The 26,398-nt window shown below is 44.7% G+C and overlaps 1 long non-coding RNA gene across 1 annotated transcript in view; it reads left to right on the top strand.

Annotated features, from left to right (window-relative positions):
• The window catches only part of LOC116529772, a 35,806-nt gene extending 13,505 nt beyond the window's left edge, over nucleotides 1–22,301 (top strand). The window contains exon 3 of the long non-coding RNA XR_004259664.1: nucleotides 22,087–22,301. This is a non-coding gene — a long non-coding RNA (uncharacterized LOC116529772). The remainder of the gene's footprint in view (nucleotides 1–22,086) is intronic.
• The last annotated feature ends 4,097 nt before the right edge of the window (nucleotides 22,302–26,398 follow it).

Below are 26,398 nucleotides of genomic sequence, written 5' to 3'. Positions count from 1 at the left end.
GGGCAATGGAGAATGGTGAGGCTGGGGGCATCCGGGAGAAGGGGCAATGGAGAAAGGTGAGGCTGGACGAACAAGCAAGAAACCAATTACATGGGGCCTTGGTGGTCACACCAGGGATTCTGAGGTTTAATCTAAAGGCAATGGGAACTTCAGATATATTTGGGATTTTAAAGACGGATGACATGAGCTGATCTATGAGGTGTGTTATTTATCCTGACGTACTAATACAGGAGTAGATCAAGGTTGTCTTCTCTGACAGCAAGGCTTCTCTTCTGCTGATTTTCTATATTAAAATTTGCCTGCTGGGTCATGGAGTCATGAGAGGACAGATAGGATATCTTACTACTTCTGTAGCTAAGCTCATCAGCCTCTCATTGTACTACTTTGAAAACAGAATGCACATGTTTTAAGGTGTTTATGCACACAGACATATTTCTAGAGCGAATTCTTGAAGTATGCACTGGCTGATAAGCACAGGCTTCGAAAGAATTCATTGAAATTAAGAAAGTGGGATGCCCTGGAGAGACAGCTGGGAGGTGGGGGAGGCAGGGTTGTGACTTTGTTTAGCAGGAGGTAGGAGAGAAAGGAGTCTGGCTTGGGGAAAAAGGTGGATGCTGGTGGCCTTCCCTGGGGTGGGAACACAGCATGGGCACATGGTGTATGCAGAGGTGCACAGTGTGATCTGGTTCCTATTAGGGTCCCCACCCTGCTAAGAATGGTTGTGGACCCCCACTTCACTGGACAGTGCTCCATCCCTCTCTCATCCTAATTTCACTAGGGGATAACACAGTTGTAGAATAATTTTCAGGAGTGGCTTGTCCCTCCTTCCTCAGCCGGAGCCCAATGGATACACCAGCCTTGAGGCCCAATCGCCATAGTGTTGCAAGGGGATTCCGTATCTTGGGATGCTCTTTGGGTAAGGCAGCTCCTGCAACATGCGGCGTCTACACATGTTGGAATAAAATGTAACTTTGAGGTCTACATATTGGATGTTCCACCCTGATTTAGCTCCATTTGGTCTGCCATTTGGGGAAACTGTGTCCAATCAAAGGTCTAATTTTATCAGATGTACAAAGCTCTTATTTAGCTTTTTCTTTTTTTTTAATTCGTTATCTTTGCTTATTTAGCACACTCAAAGTTTAAATAGACTGAAGAAAAATCACCTATGGCAGGGGATGGCTAAATATCAATCCTGTTTTCTCTTCTAGCAAACTGGGAGATTGCATTTTTCAAATTCCATTGTACTTAGGTGGTGCCAGATGACTGGGTTTGCACCTCGGAATGTGGTGGGAGAGATACAAGCTGCTTCTGGGCTTGGCATGAAAGCCTGTCCATCCTCCCTCTTCCCCTTCTGTGACAATGTGGATGCCCATGTGTTTAAGATGGTGACAGAGAGGCCGGACACCATGACTCACGCCTGTAATCCCAGCACTTTGGGAGGCTGAGGCAGGTGAAGTCACGAGGTCAGGAGTTCGAGACCAGCCTGACCAACATGGTGAAACCCCATCTCTACTAAAAATACAAAAATTAGCCGGGTGTGGAGGCACGTGCCTGTAATCCCAGCTATTCAGGAGGCTGAGGCAGGAGAATCACTTGAACCTGGGAGGCAGAGGTTGCAGAGAGATTGGGATTGTGCCACTGCACTCCAGCCTGGGCAACGAAGAAGAATCTGTCTCAAGAAAAAAAAAAAAAGATGGTGGCAGCATAAGATGGAGCTTAGATTCCTGAGTCACCTCCTGGAAGAGAGCTACCAAGTTGCTTTCCATGTGACTTAAGTAGGGAATAGGCCTATATGGTACCAAGCCACTGAGATTTAGGGGTTGTTGTTGCAGTTATTTATCCTGACATACTAATACAGCAGTAGATCATGGCCTTCTTCTCTGACAGTAAGGCCTCTTTTCTGCTGATTTTCCATATTAAAACTTGCCTGCTGGGTCATGGGATCATGAAAGGGCAGACAGGACGTCGTACAACTTCGAAAGCTAAGCTCATCAGCCTCTCATTGTACCACTTTGAAAACAGAATGCACATATTTTAATGTGTATATGCACACAGACATATTTCTAAAGCTAATTCTCAATGCACTGGCTGACAAGCACAGGCTTCAAAGGAATTCAGAGATACTAGACCACAGTCAAGAAAAACGGAGTTCAAAACATCTGCGTGCTTCCAGACAGGACATTTTTTTCAGAATTGGAAGTATAATGATGACCCCGCATGGGGCGTGCCCTCAGACCAAACCCCATCTCAGCACTTCTCTTTTGGAGGGAGCGACATTTGTTATACCTTAGATATTCACCCTGTCACCATCATCAAGGGTCAGCATGCAGGCAGTGAGGACTCAAAGGTAGGATGACCAGAAACGAAAGCGAGGAATCAGAACCATTGTGTATGTAAACAGAAGACTGAAGTTACAATACTTGACTGTTTTGCTTTTTTCTATGGGAGGGAAGTTACTTTTGTCTCCACTGAAGGTTTTTTTCATGATGTATTCCCAGCAGAATGAAGGGCAGGGAACCTGTTTCTATGAAGGGCCACTGAAACCACAGGCAGAAAAAAAATTCACTGCATAAGATTTTTTTTTTTTTCGAGGCAGAGTCTCACTCTGTCGCCCAGGCTGGAGTGCAGTAGTGCGATCTCAGCTCACTGCAGCCTCCATCTCCTGGGTTCAAGTGATTCGCAGGCCTCAGCCTCCCAAGTAGCTGGGATTACAGGTGTGCGCCACCATGCCCAGCTAACTTTTTTCTGAATTTTTAATGGAAATGGGGTTTCACCATATCGGCCAGACTGGTCTCGAATGCCTGATCTCAAGTGATCCACCTGCCTTAGCCTCCCAAAGTGTTGTGATTCCAGGTGTGAGCTACAGTGCCCAGCCACAGTATAAGATTTTTTTTTAAATATTCACATCCCAGAATAAATTATAAAAGCTTATTATTTCTAGTTCATAGCCACGTAAGAGAAATAGACATGGACCTGTTGGTATAGAGGAAGGGAGGGATAGCTGGCCAGGTCGAGACAGAGAGGAAGAATTGATAAATAATGGCAAGTTAAGAGTCCCTCTCTCTGTCTCCCTCCCTCTTTCTCTCTTAATTTCTTTGTTTCAATCTCTCTTCCTCTCTCTCCCCATGCACATACCGTAAAGCTATAACTCATATTTTGAAATAAGAAAATATTGTCTGGAACATCTCTAAAATACTTTACCTTCTCCCCAAGATCTGGAAACCGCAGGTGCTTTGGAAACTCTCTTTTTCTCATTTTCTGATTAAAAAAATCAGGTTAAAAACACCCAGCTCCATGTTTTTAGCCGACCCGGGTATCTATAAACGAGCTGTGGTACTCCTCATTTCTAAGTATAAAGTCGTTCTCTCTTTTTGTGGTTTTAAAAAACTTTTCAGGCTAAAATCATAGATTTGAGATTTAAATTTTGCGTGTTGTTACTAGAAAAGCCTCTGAAACATGTGGATTTATGCTCTGTATGCCAGATGGGAGGCAGTTGGCGCCAGCGCTGACTCATGGTTTGGAAGCTACATATTTCCAGTTTGGGGTTGTGTTGTTTTGCTTTTGTTTTTAAACCCGGCATCTTTCAATAGAGCTTGGGAGAGGAATGAGCAGAAAAGGATTCCAAGCCATTAACCATTTGGGTGATGTGGATCCCTGAATTTTCCAGCTCTGGACTGAATCTCCAAGTGATCGCCTAGTTCTTGCACTCAAAGCTTGTTGGACACAGACTGACCCTCAGTGGGGCAGAGCCACCTGGGTTGTAGGGTATGTTTGCCGGCTTGCTGTTGCTCACTGTCCATTTTAGGCAATGGCTCCTCTGCAGCTTGACAGCTTGTGATCACCTGCAGAGGATGGAAGTGACAGCTGAGCCTTGCACCAAAGACATAAGCTTCCGTAAACGGTTTGGGGAAGCCAGTTAAACGCCACCTGAATTTAGATGACTTATGGATTCAAACCCTACTTTTGTTAGATGATTTGTGGGTTTAAACTGTAAAGTTAATTCAATCAAACATCTAGCAAAAATATTTAAAAATCAGCTACATGAGTCTGACATCACTGAAATGAGACCCCTTCCCATAATTTGATTTTATTTTCTCCTTACGGTTGTCATTGGAGAAATTTTTGCCCCGCAGAGTGGGGAAGCTGGGGCCAGGTGCCATCCAACATAACAACTGAACTTAAACCAGAATCCCTCATCAGCTTTGGTTTTAATATACTCAAAATATTATGCATTACATGGAAATAATACCTACTTGGTATTTAGAGACACAGTCTCACTCTGTAGCCCAGGCTGGAGAGTAGTGGTGCAATCAGAGCTCACTGCAGCTTTGGACTCCTGGGCTCAAGTGATTCTCCTGCCTCAGCCTCCCAGAGTGCTGTGATTATAGATGTGAGCCACCACACGTGGTATATTTATATCTCTAAAATAGTATAATAAACAAGTATCCTTGTAAATAAGAAGTTGACTTCTTGAGTTGGTTTTATTAGGAAAATGCATATTACAGACACATTTCCTCTACCATCATTTAAAAGAACTGAATTTCAGCTGGGTGCAGTGGCTCTCGCCTGTAATCCCAGCACTTTGGGAGGCAGAAGGGAGCCGTTCATGAGGTCAAGAGTTTGACACCAGCCTGGTCAACATGGTGAAACCCTGTCTGTACTAGAAGTATAAAAATTAGCCAGATGTGGTGGTCCATGCCTGTAATCCCAGCTACTCAGGAGCCTGAGGCAAGAGAATCACTTGAACCTGGGAGGCGGAGGTTGCAGTGAGCCGAGATTCTGCCACTGCACTCCAGCCTAGGTGACAGAGAGAGACCCTGTCTCAAAGAAAAAAAAAAAAAACAACTGAATATTCATAATTTTCCTGTTTGATGCCCTATGACTAATATGACTTAGAACAGGATGCAGGGTCAGGACAAAATGAGAAGCCAAAAATCACACTCTGTAGCTGGTTTGTGTGTATTCTGGGTATTTATACTCTGCAAACCATGATGCTTCGGTACCTGCAGTGTGTATCTATAGATCATGGTTGAAATTCTACACCGAATGAACTTATCAGCTGCCTTTTTTCATCACGTTCATTGCCTCTGACAGATCTATCGCCAGCTGGTGTTGACTTCTCCCTACGGTGTGGGAAGATCATTAATCTTGTATTTTTCTCTTACTCCAAGGGCTTTTTTTCTTCTTTACTGAGGTTTTAAAACAGATTGTGCCTGTTTCCACGGGCCTTTGAGAGATCTGTCATGTGTCCTCTTTTAAGCAGGTCGTGTAAAAACCAATTACTTGAGTATAGCTGGGGTCATGGGCAGTAATTCTGTTGTCAGGGTGGGAGCCTTGATTTTGTCATCCTTCCCGATGTCAAAATCAGAGTGAGGGCACCACCAACAGAAGCATTTATTGCTTAGCAACTGAGAGACGCTTTCAAGCCATTCAGATTGGTGACTTCTCCAGGGCTGGCGGAGCATCTCCATCTTGCCTCCTGGGCTGCATTGATAAGGGGCTGGACATCTCACCAAATCCGCAGTGAGAACTGCCCATAGTGAGTGAGAATGCAACTCCTGAGGGCCTCAGTCACCAGTGCAGACCTCTCTGTAGTTGAACTTCGCAATGGGCAAGTCTCTTGGCTGTGGAGAAAGGACTGTGTCTGCACAAGCAGAAGAGAGAAGTGTAATAGAATTATCTGGTGGAGGCAGGTGTTTAGACAACTGTGAGTACTTGCTGAACGAAAGGACAGGTGTGCAAAACTGGACAATACACCTTAGACTTAATAAGCCCTTCCTTCCCAGTGGCTGGTTATTTGTTTATTTCTTCCCCAATTATTGAGGGAATCATCTCAACTGCCCATTTTATATCATTTCCATTTTCCGTAGCAAGAGGCTTATTGCTTTAGTATAATCATCTAAAAGTGATAAGGACACACCACTTATTGAATGTTTATACTGCTTTCACCCCACATTAAAGTTCTTCATGGGATTAAAAGCAAATGATGACAGAGCTGCAGAGACCAAGGCTGCGTGCTCGCATCAGACTTAATCTTCCAACAAAACACAGCTCTTCCATGTTCCTTTTACCTGGAGCCTGAGAAGTGGGAAGTGACCCACTGGTGCCCACTCTATCATCTCCTTTAAACTCTCATTCTGAGACCTACCAAACAGATTGCTTTACCACATTGACAAATCCGTGCTGAACCCTCTTCTGTGCTCAGTCTTGAGTCTTTTTTTTTTTTTTGTCTTGCTCTGTCCACCCAGGCTGGAGTGCAGTGGTGTGATCTCGGCTCCCTGCAGCCTCTGCTCCCCAGGTTCAAACAATTCTCCTGCCTCATTCTCCTGAGTAGCTGGGATTATAATTATGCACCACCACACCTGGCTAATTTCTGTATTTTTAGTAGAGGTGGGGTGTCACCATATTGGTCAGACTGGTTTCGAACCTCTGACCTCATGATCCTCCTGCCTTAGCCTCCCAAAGTGCTGGGATTACAGGTGTGAGCCACTGTGCCTGGCCAGTCGTGAGATCTTCTTTGGACCCTCTCAGTCACTGAGAGTGCCATTCATTCTCTGATTGACATCCTTTCTTCTTTGAGATTTGATGAAAAGCACCGCATGCTCTTGACTGTGACCTTGGAATAACAGTCTTGGCTTTCTCCTGGCTGTACCTTCAAGTCACCTGAGTGAACGTCATTCTGGTTGTATGTGGTGCCATGGCCCTTCTAAGCTAATTCTGCCCCCTCTGTTGTTGATTTTTACCCGGTTCAGTGCAACCCTTTGAACTGGAACAAGACAAAAGGCGCAACTAATAGGGTGGTTAACAGCAGGATGTTCGTGATCTTTAAAAAGTCTGGTGATACATTGGAAAGAGTTTAATAATGCATATGAAAACACTGGCTTGCTGTTGACCTCTATGTACTTTATTTTGACACTGAGTCTCGCTCTGTTGCCAAGGCTGTAGTGCAGTGGCATGATCTCAGCTCACTGCAACCTCTGCCTCCTGGGTTCAAGCAATTCTCCTGCCTCAGCCTCCCAAGTAACTGGGATTACAGGGGCCCACCACCATGCCTGGCTAATTTTTGAATTTTAAGTACAGACAGGATTTCACCATGTTGGCCAGCATGGTCTCGATCTCCTGGGTTCAAGCTATTCTCCTGCCTCAGCCTCCCAAGTAACTGAGATTACAGGCATGCACCACCACACCCGGTAACCTCTACTTTTAAGCATTCCTCACCACTATGCCCAAAAGAAATAGTCAGGCCCCTATCCACAGAGTTCTACCGGGGATGTGATCACTTCTGCTCTCAGGGCCTCACCTTCCTCATCTATAACATGGATGAGTGAGACCTGATCTTAAGATCTTTCCTATCTCTATGATTTTGAAGCTATGAGAAACTGGAGTGGGTGGGAGGGGGGATGAAGGTAGCTCTCCCCCATTCTGTGCCTAGAAAGATGTGTTACAAGTGTTGGCGGGGGAGGGGGACAGTATTTTTAAGTTTTTAAGTCAAAGGTGATAGTTCTCCCATCATTTTTTGAACACTGCCTGGTGTAGGGCTGAGAACCCAGAATATGTCTAAGAAGTACCTGCTTATTATTGGTCTTGTCATCATCTGGACCATCCCTGTTGTCACGGCTACCCCACATCAACCCTCCTGTGTCCCATACACTGTGCACCCAGGGTACATCAGCTCACTTAATCTGTATTGTAACCCTGCAAAGGAGGCCACGTTCCCATTTCAAGTGAAGAAAACGGAGACTGAAGAAGTAAAGGAACTACCAGTAAGCGGCAGAATGGAAATCAAATCCAGGTACAGACGTCCAAGGCACTCTTTTGGACGTCTTTTGAGTCGTCCAAAAGACATGCGTATTTTGGATTTTGCTTTTGTGCAAGGCTTTAGCTAAAAGGTGTTTGTGAATCAGACATCAAGGAAAATCTCCCCTGGGTGAGCGCCAGTGGCCTATCTCAAATCTCCTCTTCCCATCTCTTCTTTCCTGTTTCTGTCTTCTTTCTCTTGACACCACTGTTCACTCTCCTGCCGCAGTGTGTTGTATGTTTATCAGTTGGCCATGCATATCTCTGGCTACAGCATGAAGTACATAAGAGTGGGGGCTTTGCTTTGTTCCCTACTGTAATTCCAGCCCCTGGAACAGGATCTGCTACATCACAGCTGCTCAATAAATACAAGTGAACGAATGAATGTGAGGAGACAAGGCTGGAGAAAGCAGGAAAAGCTGCAGGGCCCTGAAAAGGAAAGGATGGGATGTAAAGAGAGCCAGAGGGAAGGATACAGGAGGCCAGAGGCCTGGAGTCCCTGCATGGGGACAAGTGGTGGGCCAGGAGGCAGCTGCTGCCCAAAAGGCATATAGGCCAGGGAGAAGCCCATTGGCACTTTGGTGTGGTCAGCAACAGAAGCCTCTTTACCAAACCTCCTGAAACATATCTTTCCATATATGATGTAGCAGGTTTTTTGTTTTTGTTTTTTTTTTAATCAGGGAATGCTATGTCTTACCCTACTGCTGATTGCTGAAGGCAGAACCCCTGGCAAGAGCATTTAACCAAATCTAGGTGACCCAGAGAAACACGTGTATCCACCAGGCATTGAGTCACATTAATGAGGTGACACTCAGCCGGGCTCAATTCTCCAAGTTGCTTTTTTTTACCGCTCACTCTCTCCCTGGGGAAGCATGGACCACAAGAGGCTGGTCACGGAGATGACATTAATTATGAAAGGTGTAATATCCCAGTGAACATAAACCACTGGCTCATTCACAGCTATTTCTGAGAAGAGAATTATTTTGCTTTTGCTCTACTGGTTCTTTCACTTAAATCTAATGAGATGAAAATGGGTGTGATAGTGTTTGTTAAAGTGCAGAATTCCATTAAAACGTGGGGAATTGATATTATTGCTGGAAGAGGAAATGGCTGCTTTCTTTTGGCAAGGCTTTGGACATCAGAATGTTTGTTGGCTGCGAAAGTGAAAAGGGCTTTGTGTGCACCCTGTGGAATAGATTCTGCCCCAGTTACTGATGAATCCTTTTAAGGATGGAAGCCAGGACAGTCAGCCAGCGCTTCTCTTGGTCTCCAGAGGGGGTGCCACTGAGCCAGACACAGATTTCCTCCTAGCTTCTCCCTGGAGAGTTCCCTGGGGCCAAGGGAGCTTTTGTGTACTGCAACTCCCCAAAATAGCCTTCTTAAGTGTTGCAGGCATTGGGAAGATGAGACGGGGTAATGCTGATGTTATATATGTCTTATAAATACCGCCTCCTAACTCACGAAGTGCTCACATGGTCTAATAGCCTTTGATGCTATTTTCCTGTACTATGTGAGAAATATAAAGTCTCGGGAACGGATGTAGGTCATCAATGGTCGTTTTATGTTCAGAGAGGAAAAGAAAAAATGAGACAAAATACCCTAGATTGCCAGCTTCTTTCTTTTTTTTTTCTTTTCTTCTTTCTTTCTCTTTCTCTCTCTCTCTCTCTTTCTTTCTTTCTCTTTCTCTCTCTCTCTCTCTTTCTTTCTTTCTCTCTCTTTCTCCCTCCTTCCTTCCATCTTTCTTTTCTTTTTGAGGCAGAGTTTTGCTCTGTCGCCAGGCTGGAGTGCAGTGGTGGTCTTAGCTCCCTGCAACCTTCGACTCAAGCTATTCTCCTGCCGCAGCCTCCTGAGTAACCGGGATTACAGGCACGTGCCACCACACCCAGCTAATTTTTGTATTTTTGGTAAAGACGGGGTTTCACCATGTTGGCCAGGATGGTCTCGATCTTCTGACCTCATGATCCACCTGTCTTGGCCTCCCAAAGTGCTGGGATTACAGGCGTGAGCCACCATGCCTGGCTTGCAGGTTTCTTTTGTGAAGTATGGTTTTAGTAATGAGTACATTATGTAGATAAACGCATTTTTAAAAAGCCCAAAACCATAAAAACAAAAACTCTCTTCAGATTATAATGCCCTTCATTTTCCACAGAAGCTATGTATTTCAAAACATTCCTGCTATGGAAATTCTGTCAAATAAGAATTAGGAAGTGATTAAAGTCTATGTTTTACAACTCTTATGTACGGCCTGAATTCTCCACTCTGCCACCTCCCCAACCACTTCCTGAAACTTCCTGAACCTCTATCATACTAAGATGGGTCTCAACGTCCACGTGATTAATTGGGAGGCAGGAAGGAAGAGAAACTAGATAGCACAATGTGTGAATAATATAACATAGTACATAGAGAGTGCTCCATACACAGTAGTGGCTCTGAAGTTACCATTATGCTTTAATGTGGGATGGGCAGTTGTTTTTTCTTTTTTTTAAGGCAGTCTTGCTGTGTCACCCAGGCTGGAGTGCAGTGACATGAGCTCTACTCACTGCAACCTCCACCTCCCAGGTTCCAGCAGTTCTCCTGCTTCAGCCTCCCAAATAGCTGGGATTACAGGCACCTGCTACCATGCTTGGCTAATTTTTTGTATTTTTAGTAGAGATGGGGTTTCACCATGTTGGCTAGGCTAGTCTTGAACTCCTGATGCCAGTGATCCACCCACCTCAGCCTCCCAAAGTGCTGGGATTACAGGCATGAGCTACCACACTCAGCCAGATATGCGGGTTTTCTATCCAGCACCTGCAGCGAGGTAAAGCCAGCAGGCAACGGTAATGACTCTGGGAGAGGGCTGTGGATGGCAAACTGTTCAGCTGTTGATTCTGCCTACAGGAAAAGGGCAAGCCAGTTACCACAATGCCTATCAGATGCCCACCCTACATTTCTGGCAGCAAAAGTAGGTTTTGTGGTTTCCCTATGTGTATCAGACGTTATGGGGGTCATGTGGGGGTATAAGACACTTGTGTAAATAGTGATTTTCTGGTTTTTGAGTTTTACTAAAGCCTCATTTATGCTGGTTGAACCAGATAGGGCTAGCTATCTACTCTGAATTTTATAGTTTATTTTTTTAAACAATAGGGTCACTGCTGTAGGTTGGGGGTGTTAAATATTATTTTTATTATTTTATTATCTATTATTTCCTCCCTGCCCATGAGCAGCAAACTATTTTTTCTCAGGCCCCATTTTCTCAGCAGCTACTGTGTCTGGACGTACATTCTGTTAAAGCAAGGGACTGCTTTATGAATCAAATCTCTGGTTAGTTGAGTGAGAGGGGCTCATCATGAAAACATTCCAAATAAATGCTCCTTATGCTGCGAGAAGTCACGGAATTCTTATTGCTGGATGGCTAGCTCAGTGATTCAGCCTCACTAATAAGCCCTGGGGGAAAAAAATACATGTTTGTGTCCTAACTGAACTCTGCCTTGTCACCACGCAAGAGCACTGTTTCTGCCCGAGTAAGGAAAGAAAATTCTCAACAGAATAAGTATTCTATGGCCTGGATATAATAAATGATAAAAATACTATTAAGAAGTTTTTACTGGCTGGAGGTTACTGGGTAATTTACTCACTTAGCAATTGTTGGGGATGCTTTCACGTTGCCCTGTTGGGTGTTTACTTAGGAGCTCGGACCGGTGAACTGTGTCTTGCTCTCAGTCGCCCTCTGTTGGCTGGAACATGGATCGTTCTCTCCCCGCGGACTGAAGAATAATGACGGACACGTACAAATATATTCAACGGGCACATTATGCTCATCTGGATTCCCCCGCCTAGGAAAGGCTTATTTGGATTTCAAATTAGCAAATTTTTAATGAATGCACACTCTTCACTCTTTATCTGCCTAATTTATCTTCCTAGCACTCATATACACCCATCTGACATATATTCACGTATGCGCCTCGACTTACGAACCCGCCATAATTTGAAAATGTTATAAGTCAAAACTGCATTTAATACACCTCGCCTACTAAATATTATAGCTTAGCCTAGCCCACCTTCATCATGCTCAGAACACTTACACGAGCCTGGAGTTGGGCAAAATGATCTCACACAAAGCCTATTTCATAACAAGGTGTTGAATATCAAATGTAATTAATTGAATATTGTACAGAAAGCGAAAAACAATGGTTGTATGGGTATTCAAAGTAAGGTTTCTACTGAACGGGCATGGCTTTTGCAACACGTTGAAGTAAAAAAATTCTAAGTGGAGCCATCATGAGTTGGGGATTTGTATTTGTTTATTCACCTTTTGTCTGTCACCCTGATGAGACCATGAGCTTCATGAGATCAGGAACTTTTGTTTGGTTCACTGCTGTGTTTTCAGGGCCTAGAAGAATGCCTGGCACACATAGGTGGTCTATGAATGTTAGTTGAATAAATGAATGGGCACCAAGCATATCTAAGAATTGGGTACTGTGGTAAAAGATTAATAAGAAGTGTGGCGATTCCTCAAGGATCTAGGACTAGAAATACCATTTGACCCAGCAATCCCATTACTGGATATATACCCAAAGGATTATAAATCATTATATTATAAAGACACATGTACACGTATGTTTATTGTGGGATTGTTCACAAGGCAAACATTTCAGCTTGACAAAAGTCTCAGAATTGTCTGAAGTAGTTTTGGACTGCTTTGCTCATCATGGAAGTCATAAAAACTCATTTTCCTGAGCCCTTTCCTATACGGAACCAACCCAAATGCCCATCATTGATAGACTGGATAAAGAAAATGTGGCACATATACCCATGGAATACTATGTAGCCATAAAAAAGGATGAGTTCATATTCCTTTGCAGGGACATGGATGAAGCTGGAAACCATCATTCTTGGCAAACTGACACAAGAACAGAAAACCAAACATGGCATGTTCACATTCATAAGTGGGTGTTGAACAATGAGAACACGTGGACACAGGGAGGGGAACATCACACACCAGGGTCTGTCGGGGGATGGGGTGCTAGGGGAGGGATAGCAAGCAGTAGAGAGATTGGAGAGGGACAGCATTAGAAGAAATACCTAATGTAGACGATGGGGGGATGGATGTGGCAAATCACCATGGCATGTGTATAACTGTGTAACAATCCTGCATGGTCTGCAAATGTACCCCAGAACTTAAAGTATAATAATAATAAAAAAGATTAATGAGACATTGTTCTGGCCTTTTGGAGGTTCACAATCTAGAATTGGACCAAAAAAACACTGTGATTGGAGGAAGAACTGTTGACACCAGCCCTTTATAATCTAGAGGACACTGGCCCTAGGGAATCATTCACACTTATCTTCAATATTTGACGAGCTGTCTGTGGAAGAAAGATTAAACTGGTTCAGTTTATTTCCAAAGAACTTTCCAGTTGGTAGAACGTTCAAGGCAAAAATTTCAGCTTGACAAAAGTCTCAGAATTGTCTGAAGTAGTTTTGGATTGCTTTGCTCATCATGGAAGTCATAAAAACTCATTTTCCTGAGCCCTTTCCTATACGGAACCAGAGTCCCAGGAGTAGGTCCCAGGAATCTCTATTTGATAATAAGCTCCTTGGTGATTTGGAGGCAGTCATCTGCAGACTGTTGTTAGAGAATCAGGGATTGGACTGGGAGACTCAGGGATCAGAGGAGTAGTAGAACTAAATGATCTGAAAATATAGGATTTTATGGTTCCAGAAGATCATGGAACTCTCCTCTTAATAATGGTAATATTAGTCATTGTGGTCTTTGCTGGGACTGCTACCCAACAGAAACCCAAATCAAGAAGGTCGGCTTGGCAGTCTGGCAGATGCTTTAAGCAACGTGGGGTAAAACTCCATGCATTCTACCACCCGGCAGAGGGTAGAGATGATTGACCTTCATATGCCCATGCCCAAATAACCCACCTTACAAATTGCTGTCTTGTAGTCGAATTTGTAGTGATGGCTGGCAGTGCTGGCCCACGCCTGTAATCCCAGCACTTTGGGAGGCCGAGGCGGGCAGATCACGAAGTCAGGAGTTTGAGACCAGCCTGGCCAACATGGCGTAACCCCGTCTCTACTAAAAATACAAAAAAAATTAGCCAGACACGGTGGTGCATGCCTATATTTCCAGCTACTCTGGAGGCTGAGGCAGGAGAATCGCTTGAATCCAGGAGGAGGAGGTTGTGGTGAGCAGAGATTGCACCACTGCACTCCAGCCCGGGCGACAGAGCAAGACTCCATCTCAAAAAAAAAAAACAAATTTGTATTGATGATGTCTACATATGTCGTTTCTAATTTAGAGCACTTAGAGAGGAAACTAAAATAATGGGTCAACTTGTTTTAAGGAGAACCATCAAATTGAAATGTTTGTTGAACTGATAAGGTTTGGCTGTGTCCCCACCTAAATCTCACCTTGAATTGTAACCCTCATAATCCCCACGTGTTGTGGGAGGTAATTGAATAATGGGGGCTGTTTCCCCATATGTCGTTCTTGTGATAGTAAGTTCTCATGAGATCTGATGGTTTTATACACTGTTTTTGTTTGTGGGAGGTTTGACAATTTATACCAGGAGTAGGGAAAGGTGTTGAAGGTGAATTGCTCACACATCTCAGCTCCTAAAGCTAAAAATATTTATTAAGGAACTCAGGCAAGGAGGAATGAGGAGCTCTTATTATAGAAGTCGTAGCATGCGTTGACTCATCCATAGTAAGTACTCATTAAATATTAGGCCTGAGCCTGGTGCAGTGGCTCACGCCTGTAATCCCAGCCCTTTGGCCGGCTGAGGCGGGCAGGTCACGAGGTCAAGAGAGTGGGACCATCCTGGCCAACATGGTGCAACGCTGTCTCTACAAAAAATACGAAAAATTAGCTGGGGGTGGTGGCACACACATGTAGTGCCAGCTACGCAGGAGGCTGAGGCAGGAGGATCGCTTGAACCTGGGAAGTGGAAGTTGCAGTGAGCCGAGATCGCACCACTGCACTCCAGCCTGGTGACAGAGCAAGACTCCGTCTCAAAAAACAAAATATTAGACATGATAATTATTTATTGAGTGCAGAATTGGAGAGGGACACAAAGATGAATAATCTATTGCCTCTGCTTTCAAGGATCTTGGAGTCTAGCCTTGAGGACACAACCACAGTGAATGTGACAAGTATTATATTAGAGGTTCTTTAGGACATGTGGCAGGGGAAGGTACAAAGGTGTGTGTCTCTGGTGTCCCCAGCACAGTCTGACCAGAGGTTGTATGAATGCGGCTAGTTACCTTCCCTGCCCAGGGAAGGCATTTCAGATAGAGAGTAAGTAAGCTTTCTAGAGCATCTCCCTTGCACCTTCGCCCCTTCCCCCAATACACAGTGTTAACTCAGTGCTTCCTTGTGCCATCTAGTTATGCTGAAAGGAGCAGCATGGTCTCCGGGGTCTCTCTCCTGCTCAGTCTTCTCATAGTCATGCCCAGCACGTCCATTGTAGACTGCTGGCCCTGTGCTTCTCCACTTGGCCATGGGTGGGGCTTGGAGTTGGCCTCAAATGCTAAACAGGGAGAAGGAGATATCTCTGTCCATCTATGTCCACATTACAGATTCATACATGCACATCTAAGGGAGAGCGATTCTTACTTAACAGCAACACAAGTTCTACTTGAAAGCCCCTGTTCTCCCTTTCCCTTACTACCAGTATCATGGTTAGACTGCTGGGCTGAGTGGATAGGCATGGAGAATGGGTGGCAGAGAATGCCGGACTACCAACCAGTGCAGGGCAGGAGAGATGAATGAGGGGAGCTGAGATGGACCAACCAGCAGCTGTGAGGCACAGTAACACTTTCAGGATGTCGAAGCCAGGCTTGAGCTGCCTCTCCTGGGGAGCCTCCAAATCCAGAGGCATGATGCCCGCACATCACACTGATCTGTCTGCTGCTATCAGGAGGGGCATGGGGACCAAAGCTGTCAAGATGCTCATGAATCTAACTGCTGCCCAGAGTGAAGCAGCAGTCTTGGGAACTTGAGTCCCTGCTTTGATTCGCCATTGCTCATGCAGATGGGACTCAGTCTTTTTCCTAGAAGGACGCTCAGGGGAGCCTGGCTTTCCTTCTCCACCATACACCCCGGCTTTCTTCACATTTAGACCAGGGTATCTAGTGAACATCTGCAATGGTAAGATGATGCCCTCTTTTCTGTCAATCCTCTGATCTCCTAGGTTTCGCAGGGAGGCAGAGCTAAGAAAGCGTGTGTAGATTGTGGTCACCTGGGTGATCTCTTTCACAGGACTATACACAAACACACACGCACACAAATGGTAGGAAGCGAAGGGGCTCCATTTTGCTAAAGCAAACAACACCTCTCTCTGTGCCGTTGCCCTGCTGGCCAGGCAGTGAATGGGTCTGCCACACAGTGAGAAGGATCTAACCATTGTCTTTGTTTGCATGTCTCCTGCTGTTGCAGCACCTGTTCAGGGGACCCTGGGGGCTTTCCATCCTTGTTTGAGCTATGGAGTATGCTCATTTCCCCGGCTTTGGCTTCATGTAGTTTTTATTTGCTGTGTAGAGGAATTAGAGAGTGCCATGTAGCTGTGCAGGGTGAACATCAGCTCATTAAACTTTCTGAGAATCGGACAGTCCGTGAAGATTAATTATTGGCTCTGCCTTTTCTGTGCTCTGTCATTAGGCAGACATCTCTGTTGCTCTGAGAAGTTAACACAAATACTTAATTAAAGCTAACCTTGCCTCCATTTGGAGGCTATTCCAATAGCTTCCGGCTTCTCAAAAGACAGACAACACTTCACCAAGTGAGCTCAGGAAGGTCCCAGCGAAGCACAAGGGAAGAAATCGAGGGTGGGGTCAGGGAGCTGGGACTCTGCCTGGGGAAAGGGTGGTACCGTCCGTCTCAACTGGGGCGCCTATAACTCCCATGCAGTGTTCCTGCCCAAAAACGTCAGGAGAGCCTAGAACCTGTACTTGTTAACAGGCATGGTAGTTTCAATGGAAGACATAATCCCCAGAAAACCTATGGCATTGAATTCAAATGGACTTCTTTCCGCTGTGCTATTATTCAGTTAACTAAACACAGACATCTGCACGTCAGGAAGTGAAAATGTACATTTTTGGAACACTAGGATTTGAAACACTCAAAGCCAGCCATTATCTGTATTTGGGCCTGGTTGATTGGATGGGGTGGCATGTCTTCCTGTTTTTGCTTTTTAGTAGAACAGGCAGTGTCTTTCACACGAGTTGTTTGTAAAATGCCTCGAAAAAAAAAAGCTGTTTAAAATGGTAGCTCAGTTCCAAGGCTAGCCCATAATGCTTCTTTAACCCACGCAGTGCTGTGCTGCACGGCTGGTGCTTCGCTGGTCTACTGGAAACACATCCTACATCCTTTGTTTTGTGTCAGTGGCAGCCTCTGAACACTGGAAAGGGTTATCCCTGACCCTTTCTTTTCCCTACTGGGGCCACACATTCCAGGTGCGAAGGAATGGACTGGATTAAGTAGAGTCCACATCCACTGTACTAGAAGGTAAGGATACTGAGATGAATAAACTGGGTTGCTACCTTGAAGGAGCCCATGGGTTGGTGAAAAAGGTAGATGAGGCTGGACGCAGTGGCTCACGCTTATAATCCCAGCACTCTGGGTGGCCGAGGCAGGTGGATTACCTGAGGTCGGGAGTTCGAGACCAGCCTGACCAACCTGGAGAAACCCGTCTCTACTAAAAATACAAAATTAGTCGGGGTGGTGGCACATGCCTGTAGACTCAGCCACTCGGGAGGCTGAGGCAGGAGAATCGCTTGAACCCAGGAGGTGGAGGTTGCAGTGAGCCGAGACCACACCATTGCTGAGATAGTGCCATTGCACTCCAGCTTGGGCAACAAGATTGAAACTCTGTCTCAAAAGAAAAGAAAAGAAAAGAAAAAGGTAGATGAGTAAACCAGCTGTTTCACTGCCGTGTGGGACTCAAGCTGCTTTGGGAGCACAGAAGGGATCATGTCCACAAAGATGTTCCTGATTAGAAAAAAGAAATCAAGGCCGGGCGTGGGCGCTCATGCCTGTAATCCCACCACTTTGGGAGGCCGAGGTGGGCAGATCATGAGGTCAGGAGTTGGAGACCTGTTTGAGACGTGGTGAAACCCCGTTTCCACTAAAAATACCAAAGTTAGCCAGGCATGGTGGTGTGTGTCTGTAATCCCAGCTAATCAGGAGGCTGAGGCAGGAGAATCACTTGAACCCAGGAGGCGGAGGTTGCAGTGAGCCGAGATCGTGCTACTGCACTCCAGCCTGGGCGACAGAGGGAGACTCCATCTCAAGAAAAAAAACGAAAGAAAGAAAGAAAAAAGAAAAAGAAAGAAAGAAAGAAGGAAAGAAGGAAAGAAGGAAGGAGGGAAACAAGGAAGGAAGGAAGGAGGAAATCAAAGTAGAGAATGAGGCAGCAATACCGAAACAGCAGTTCTTTCATGGGTGTAACTAATCAAGTAATAATTTAAAGAACTGTGAGTTTGCACAACACTTTACATGCATTCAAATGGATTGGATCCTCACACCAGCTATGAAAGAAAGGTAGCATTTATATTTATACGAGCCAATGTGTTTAGCATTCATTAATTGAGTGCCCACTGTGTGCTGGCACTGTGCTAGGCTCTGGGAGAGCTGTGAACAGAGCCAGCTGCCTGCACCTTGCCCTCTAGTAGGAGGTCAAGCCATCCTCAGTTGGTGTGACTTCTTTGTGATCATACAGCTAGTGAGGGAGGCAACAGCTGGTACTGGGCCTTCTGTGCAGTCGGCTTTTCCACCATTGAGAACACATTTTTCTGACACTTTTTCCAGCACCCCCAGATAACTCTGCTTGTTCTATTGGCAACAATGACACCAGCAAGCAGAGGTTGTCACTAGGCATGCAATAATGTGAGATTTCAGCAGTGCTTAAACTAGGGAACGTTTCGGATGCCAGAGCAATGGTGGACAGGAATGAAAGAGGTGGGGGAAATAAACCCCATGAAAGGAAAGAGGACATTTCCCCTTATACCCAGCTCATATTGAAAGTTTGGAAATGACTGAGTTAAGCCAGCCCACCATGTGCCTTAGTATAGCTTGTTCCATCTCTGGCTGTTGTCTGGCATTTTTTAACAATCATAGACATTTTCAGGATATATTAAGTCATTTTTATTTTGGTGTTTCATATATAGCCGAAGTTGGCAGGATTGGCTTACTTTGCCTTTATTGGAGCCCCACACAAAGTGGTGCACTGATAAATGTTTGTTCAACAACTGGCTTTCTAGGAAAAAAAAAGGCAAATACATAAGCACATACATTTGTCATAAATTTTACTGCTATAAAGTTGTGTAGCACACAATTCACAAATAAGTAGACAAGACTCTCGGTTGTAAATATTAATAGCCAATTGATTCTTACAAAAGACTTTTGTTGATTTCTGCTGAACTGTTGTATCCATAGTCAACCTGTGGTTGTAATTCAACCATGATTTGACAAAAATCAAGCTATGAACTAATGTTTGATTACTATACCATTCAGCAAAGTCACTCAAGGCATTAACAAATGACTATATTCTATTTTTTTTTTTTTTTGAGATGGAGTCTTGTCTTGTCACCCAGACTGGAGTGCAGTGGCGTGATCTCAGCTCACTGCAACCTCTGCCTCTGGGGTTCAAGTGATTCTCCCGCCTGAGCCTCCTGAGTAACTGAGACTATAGGTGCCCACCACCATGCCCAGCTAATTTTTGTATTTTTAGTAGAGACAGGGTTTCACCATATTGGCCAGGCTGGCCTCAAACTCCTGACCTTGTGATCCGCCCGCCTCAGCCTTCCAAAGTGCTGGGATTATAGGCGTGAGCCACAGCACCAGGCCATGAGTGTAGTTCTAACATGAATGCTGGTGGATGTTTTTGTTTACTCTGAATGAACAGAAAGGAAACCATGAAGATGTGGAAACTTCATTCATTAGTCAATGTGAGTGACGGCACTGAATTAGATCAGCAATATTTTTGAATCAGATCTCCCAGTATTTTTGAATACTGGAAGAATATTTCCTCAATTCTACTCACAACCTAGCAGCCACAGACCCCCTTTTAAGTTTTATGACACACTTTTACATTTAATCTGTATCATTAACATTTCCTCTTCACCTTTTTAAGTATAGACAAGCAACAAAAAAGGAAGCCCTGATTTTTAGTGTTTGCCATTTTTGGTGGTGTGAATACTCCCGGCATGGCTGATTTCATGCCACCATTCGTGACATTACTGAACACAGTGAGGGGAAGAGAGGTGCATACATATCGTTTTGTAGGATTTTGACAATAGAGGTCTAATAGAAGAAAATAACTCTTAGAGAGTAGGGAATAGCAAAATGTAGCAAAATTATTTGAAAGAGATGTTTTGAGTATTTATGACCTTTATTTTTATTTTTTTATTTTTTTGAGATGGAGTTTCTCTCTTGTTGACCAGGCTGAAGTGCAATGGCCCAATCTCAGCTCACTGCAACCTCCACCTCCCAGGTTCCAGCAATTCTCCTGCCTCAGCCTCCTGAGTAACTGAGATTACAGGAATGCCCCACCATGCCCAGCTAATTATATATTTTTGGTAGAGACAGGGCTTCTCCATGTTGGTCAGGCTGGTCTCGAACTCCTCAGGTGACCTGCCCCCCTCAGCCTCCCAAAGTGCTGGGATTACAGGCGTGAGCCACTGTGGCCGGCATCACCTTTATTTTTAATGTAATTTAATTGAAATTTTATACAATAGTGTATTTAACAACCAGCCTGCAAAATCCTGAAAATTCATCAATCTGTTCCCATGTAGTACAAACTGGCTCCAGCACCCCACTACCGTCTGCATATCACTCACATTTAAGTGGAAAAGATTAGTTTTTTTTATAAAGTGCTGTGACACTTGCCTTGTAAAATGAAATTTATGGCCAGGCACGGTGGCTCATGCCTGTAATCTCAACACTTTGGGAGGCCAAGGCAGGTGGATCATGAGGTCAGGAGTTCAAGACCAGCCTGGCCAACATGGTGAAACCCTGTCTCTCCTAAAAATACAAAAATTAGCCAGGTGTGGCAGCGCGCACCTGTAATCCCAACTATTTGGGAGGTTGAGGCAGGAGAATTGCTTGAACCCAGGAGGCGGAAGTTGCAGTGAGCCGAGATCATGCCACTGCACTCCAGCCTGGGCAACAGAGCAAGACTCCATCTTGAAAAAATAATAATAAAATAAAATAAAATGAAACATATGAACAGGTGCTCAATATATGTATGTTAGATGAATGAATTTAGAAGAATATTTGTGCTAATCAAAGCATGCTCTTGATTTTTACAAAATCATACATCTGAATGTGGAATAACTGCATCTGAACTGGCAAATACTGTGCTTACTCTAATGAGCCTCTTTTCTCAGCTACAGTGTGGTTTTCCACCCTTCTAAAGACACAGCTTGAATTTTGAAACTAGGTCCCTGCAATTTGATCCTATCTTGTTTGACTTGGAAGAATAACTCATAACAAAGCTGATTTTTAAAATATTGGTAGGTTCCTTAAGACTCTGATTGTGATGTCTGCTCAGGTGAGCACCTGCTAATTAGCTAGCTGGGATCTGGTCCTTGGGGACTTGTCTCACCAGCTGCTTCAGATTGTTTACACTGTGAGACACTCACCTTTATCCCTGCAATTAATTAGGGGTGGAGCCTTTGTAGTCTTGCTTTTAATTCACAAATGACAAACACATTTCCCCTCAGCACGCTCCTCTCTGCAGTGTTATTCTGTAAGTGATCTGTTTGTGGGTTACAGAAGGCAAGCCTAGAGCTGTATTGAAGTCACTGCTTTGCAGGCACAGAATAAGGAAGCCAACCATCGGAGGAGCAGGGACCTATGGCACGACTGTTCTTTTGTCTTTCCTTTAGTCTCACTCACTCGAATAATTAATAAATAAGCACCAAGTGCCCACCTGGAATCTGAGCAGTGTGATTATTATTAATTTTTTTTTGGAAACAGAGTCTTGCCTTGTCACCCTGGAGTGCAGTGGCATGATCCCAGCTCCCTGAAGCCTCAACCTCCTAGGCTCAAGCAATCCTCCTGCCTCAGCCTTCTGAGTAGCTGGGCCTACAGGTGTGCACCCACCACACTTGGCTAATTTTTTGTATTTTTTTTATAGAGATGAAGTTTCGCCATCTTGCTTAGGCTGGTCTTGAACTCGTGGTCCAAGTGATCTGCCCTCCTCAGCCTCTCAAAAATACTGGAATTACAGGCATGAGTCACTATGCCAAGCTGTAAATTCTTAATATTTAAAAAACTACATTGACTTTTTCTTACAGAGACAAAGCATAATCATCACTGACTGTAGAAGACAGTAATGAAAAACAGATAAGACAAAAGAAAAAATCCATAATTCACTCTCAAAGATGTTCTCACTAAGTCTTCCAGACTTTTTAGTCTGTCTATAACATAAGGCTGCAAAATTGGGACCATACTTAATATAAGGATGTGGGTTTTTTAACTTAAAAACATATAATCAAAAAAATTACTTTAAAACTTTTAAAAAATGTATTTTAGCGATAAAGTCTTGTTCTGTCTCCCAGGCTGGAGTGCAGTGGAACTAACCTCTTACTTCCAGGTTCAAGCAATCCTGCCTCAGCCTCCTGAGTACCTGGGTCTGCAGGTGTGAGCCACTGAGACCTGTTAAGAGTTACTTTTAGTAAGGCTTTAACACTAGTTAGTCCAAGGAGGAGACAAAGGGGTAGATTCATTGTCTTGAAGGGAAATGAAGTGACCCTTTTTGTAATCCTGTCCACTCTGGAAAGGCAGTACTGCTGCCGAAGAAACGGAGTGGCTGCCGCAAGCCCTTCTGCGTAGCATACACTGTTCATGAAATGAGGTAATTGGAAGCCTTGGAATCTTGTCATTGTTTTCTTGTGGTGTCAATTGGATTAGATTCTTTAATTTTGGAAATTAGACTGTTGTTAATTAATACATATTTCTGTAGTTGCTTCCTTTAGCTTAGTGGTAAAAAAAAATTTTTTTTTTTTTTTTTTTAATGCAAGGTTGTGGTATTACCCGTGCTAAGAAGAAACAGAATAGAGCTTTAGCGGCAATACTGCCTTTAAAATTGAGGGAGCAACGATCTGGGACCCAGCCAGGAGAAGAGGCAGCAAGGTCAGAAGAGTTCTCTGAACAACTCTCCATCTAACGCTGGAGACCTGTAGGCATCGCAGCCTCCTTTTGTCTCTGAGAAAGTTGTGGAGATGCTAAGATTAGGTTCTGAGCTCAGCTGTTGATAAACAAATACATAGAGGCAGGCAGGCAGCCTGGGTGGGGTGGGAGTGGGCTCCTTCCGGGAAGCTGGAGAGCAGCAGGGAGGAGGCGTGCTCTCCCCTACTTCCCTTCACTGCCCTTCCCCTTGGGGTCATAGCCCACATCCACTATCACCTGTAGCCCAGGCTTCTCCCTCCTCTGAGCCACAGACACTCTTGGCCAGCTTCTTAGGTGGCAGTTCTACCTGATGTTCCCCGATCCCCTTCACATTGAATGACGAAGGGGAGCTCATTGCTACCCCACACCATCAACTCCCCTCCTGCTCCTCTTCCTGGGTCCTTGGGAACCGTGTTCTTACCCTTCAAGTCTGTGGGTCTCCTTTTTTTTTTTTTTTTTTTTTTAAACTCTCTCTATAGTCTGTCTCCACTGTCTGCCCCACTGCTACTGGCTTGGGTCAGGCCCTCATGATTTCTCACCTGTACTAGCACAATGTCCTCCTTTGAAGACAGTGTCCCGGCCCCTCATAATCATCCTTGTCCTGGTGAGCTGGCTACAGCCTTGCTACTGCACGTGGGGTCCCTGGACTGGCTGCTTCAGCATCGCCTGGAAACGTGTCAGGAATGAAGAATCACTGCCCCTATGTTCCCAATCAGTGAGGGTCCTGACTGAAGATGGAAAACCCCATTGATTTGAATAAGGAAAATTTGATATAACGAATGAGCAAATGGATAAATAAATTGTATCCACTTATGCAATGGAAACTTATTCAGGAAACAATATGAATGAATCCCAAGGGCATGATGCCAAATGAAACACTCAAGTCTCAAAAGGTTATAGGCAGTATGAGTCTATTTAGAGGACATTCAAGAAAAGGCAAAACTTTAGGACCAAGTTCAATGATTTCCAGGGGCCAGGAGGGAGAGGATTTTGTTACAAAGTGACAACATGAAGGAATTTTGGGGGTGTGGAAGTGCTGTGTATTCTCATTCTGAGGTTGGGTACACTTGTCTGCATTTGTATTAAAACTCATGGAACTGGCTGGGCGCAGTGGCTCACACCCGTAATTCCAGCACCGTGGGAGGCTGAGGTGGGCAGATCACCCGAGGTTGGGAGTTCGAGCCCAGCCTGACCAATATGGAGAAACCCCATCTCTACTAAAAATACAAAACTAGCCAGGTATGGTGGTGCATGCCTGTAGTCCCAGCTACTCGGGAGGCTGAGGAAGGAGGATCACTTGAACCCTGGAGGCAGAGGTTGTGGTGAGCCGAGATCGGGCCATTGTACTCCAGCCTGGGCAACAAGAGTAAAACTCTGTCAAAAAACAAACAAAAATTCATAGAACTGTACATCAAAGAAAGTCAAGTGGACTACATGTAAATTAAAAATAAATAAGTATAGTAATGCATTATTAACCATTGAATAAAATCAGAAACCATGAATTCATATTGATAAAACTAAGCAAATATAAAATATCTTACCCCAAACATTACAAAGTAGGGGAATATTAAGGTTACAGTGGAGAAACCTGGCCAACCCACTTTAATAGAGTGACTAAAGGTAACGTCATCAGTAACGTACTAAGTAGAATCATTTGCCATCCAGTGAGATGCAACATGAAGATCACAGTCAGGGCAAGCTTCATGGACTTCCACGGTAGCACAGGAGCCAGTGCTCAGAGGGGCATATGCTTAGTTTAATGCTCTGCTGTTGTTTTCTTGAAATTCTTTTTTTTTTTTTTGAGACAAATTCTTGCCCTGCCGCCTAGGCAGGAGTACAATGGTGTGATCTCGGCTCACTGCAACCTCCGCCTCCTGGGTTCAAGCAATTCTCCTGCCTCAGCCTCCTGAGTAGCTGAGATTACAGGTGCATGCCACCACACCCGGCTTATTTTTGTATTTTAGTAGAGATGGGGTTTCACCATGTTGGCCAGCCTGGTCTCAAACTCCTGACCTCAAGATCCACCCTCCTCAGCCTCCCAAAGTGCTGGGATTACAGGCGAGAGCCACCGTGCCCGGCCTGAAATTCTTAATTGTTTAATGAGGGGTCAGTCTACATTTTCATTTTGCAGTGACCCCTACGTGTATGTAGCTGGTTCTGAACACAGTATCCTTTCTGTGATTTTCCTGCCATAGATGTATAACCTGAATTTGATCATGGCGAAACATCAGCCGAAGCCAAATTAATGGGCGTTTTACAAAATCAGTTGCTTGGACTCTTCACAACTATCAAACTCATGAACGTCACTGAAAGACCGAGGAGCTGTTTCAAGTTGGAGGATGCTAAGGTAACATGACAAGAAACTGCAATGCAGGTTTCTGTATTGGGTCCTTTGGCAACAAAAAGTGTTGTTGGGACAACTCATGAAACTTGACTGGGGTCTGAAGATGAGGTAGCAGGAATGTACCGGAGTCAACTTTCCTATCCTGATGGTTGAATTGTGATTATGTAGGAGAATGTCCTTGTTTGTAGAACGTCCAAACTTAAATATTTAAGGGTGTTGAGGCATCACGCGGGTGTCTTACACTCTAATTGTTCAGGGCAGACATTCTTTGTGTTCTTTTTGCAACTTTTCATGAAGTTTGAGGTTATTTCAAATAAGAAAGAGTGATGGGGAGGGAACAGAGTGATGGGGGAGAGGGAAGCCTTCTCTAATAAGGTGACATTTGACCAAGACCTGAATGAAGTGAAGGAGCAAGTCACTGAGTGTCTGTAGGAAGAACATTCCGGGCAGAGGGAGCAGAATGGCACCAGGTCTGTGAGGAGGACATATGCCTGAAGTGTTTTGAGAAATAGCCAGGAGGCGGGGGGGCTCATGCAGAGACCCGGAATGAGAACGTGGTAGCAGGTGAGGTCAGGGAGGTAACAGGGACCAGATCGAGTCCCAGCGAGGATGTTTGGCTTTGTTCTCTGTGCTGGGAGACATTGGAGTGTTGGTCAGAGGAGCAACATGACACAACTTGTATTTTACAAGGATCACTGTGGCTGCTGTGTGGAAAATAGACGGCGGAGAGGCAGGGGTGGAAGCAAGGACACCAGTTGGAAGACTAGGGGAATAATTCACTTTCTGGTGGATAACAGGGCTGCAGAAACCTTCAGAAAGGCTGTGAAGAGCCACTGCCGGCCCACAGCACAGAGCACTGGGCTCTGCCCCAGCGGCAGTGATGGCATCTGACCACGTCTGCATCCTATGCCCGTCTTCCCCTGGAGGCCTACCAAGAGGTGTCTGTCACAGAAGCTGCTCATGAAGGGGCAGTTCTGATCATGACTTGCTAGGAAGGTTGAAGAGCCAGCTGGTTACATTGTTAATCAAATTTTTCTTTATTTGGCACAATGCTAAAGTGTCTTTTTAAATGAGTGATCATAGAACCAAAGACA

Source organism: Sapajus apella, unplaced genomic scaffold (genome assembly GCF_009761245.1).
Source record: "Sapajus apella isolate SASKATOON/1434 unplaced genomic scaffold, GSC_monkey_1.0 scaffold63, whole genome shotgun sequence".
NCBI classification, from domain to species: Eukaryota; Metazoa; Chordata; class Mammalia; order Primates; family Cebidae; genus Sapajus; species Sapajus apella.
Note: the sequence above shows the minus strand (reverse complement) of the source record. Positions and strands in the feature narration are given on the sequence as shown.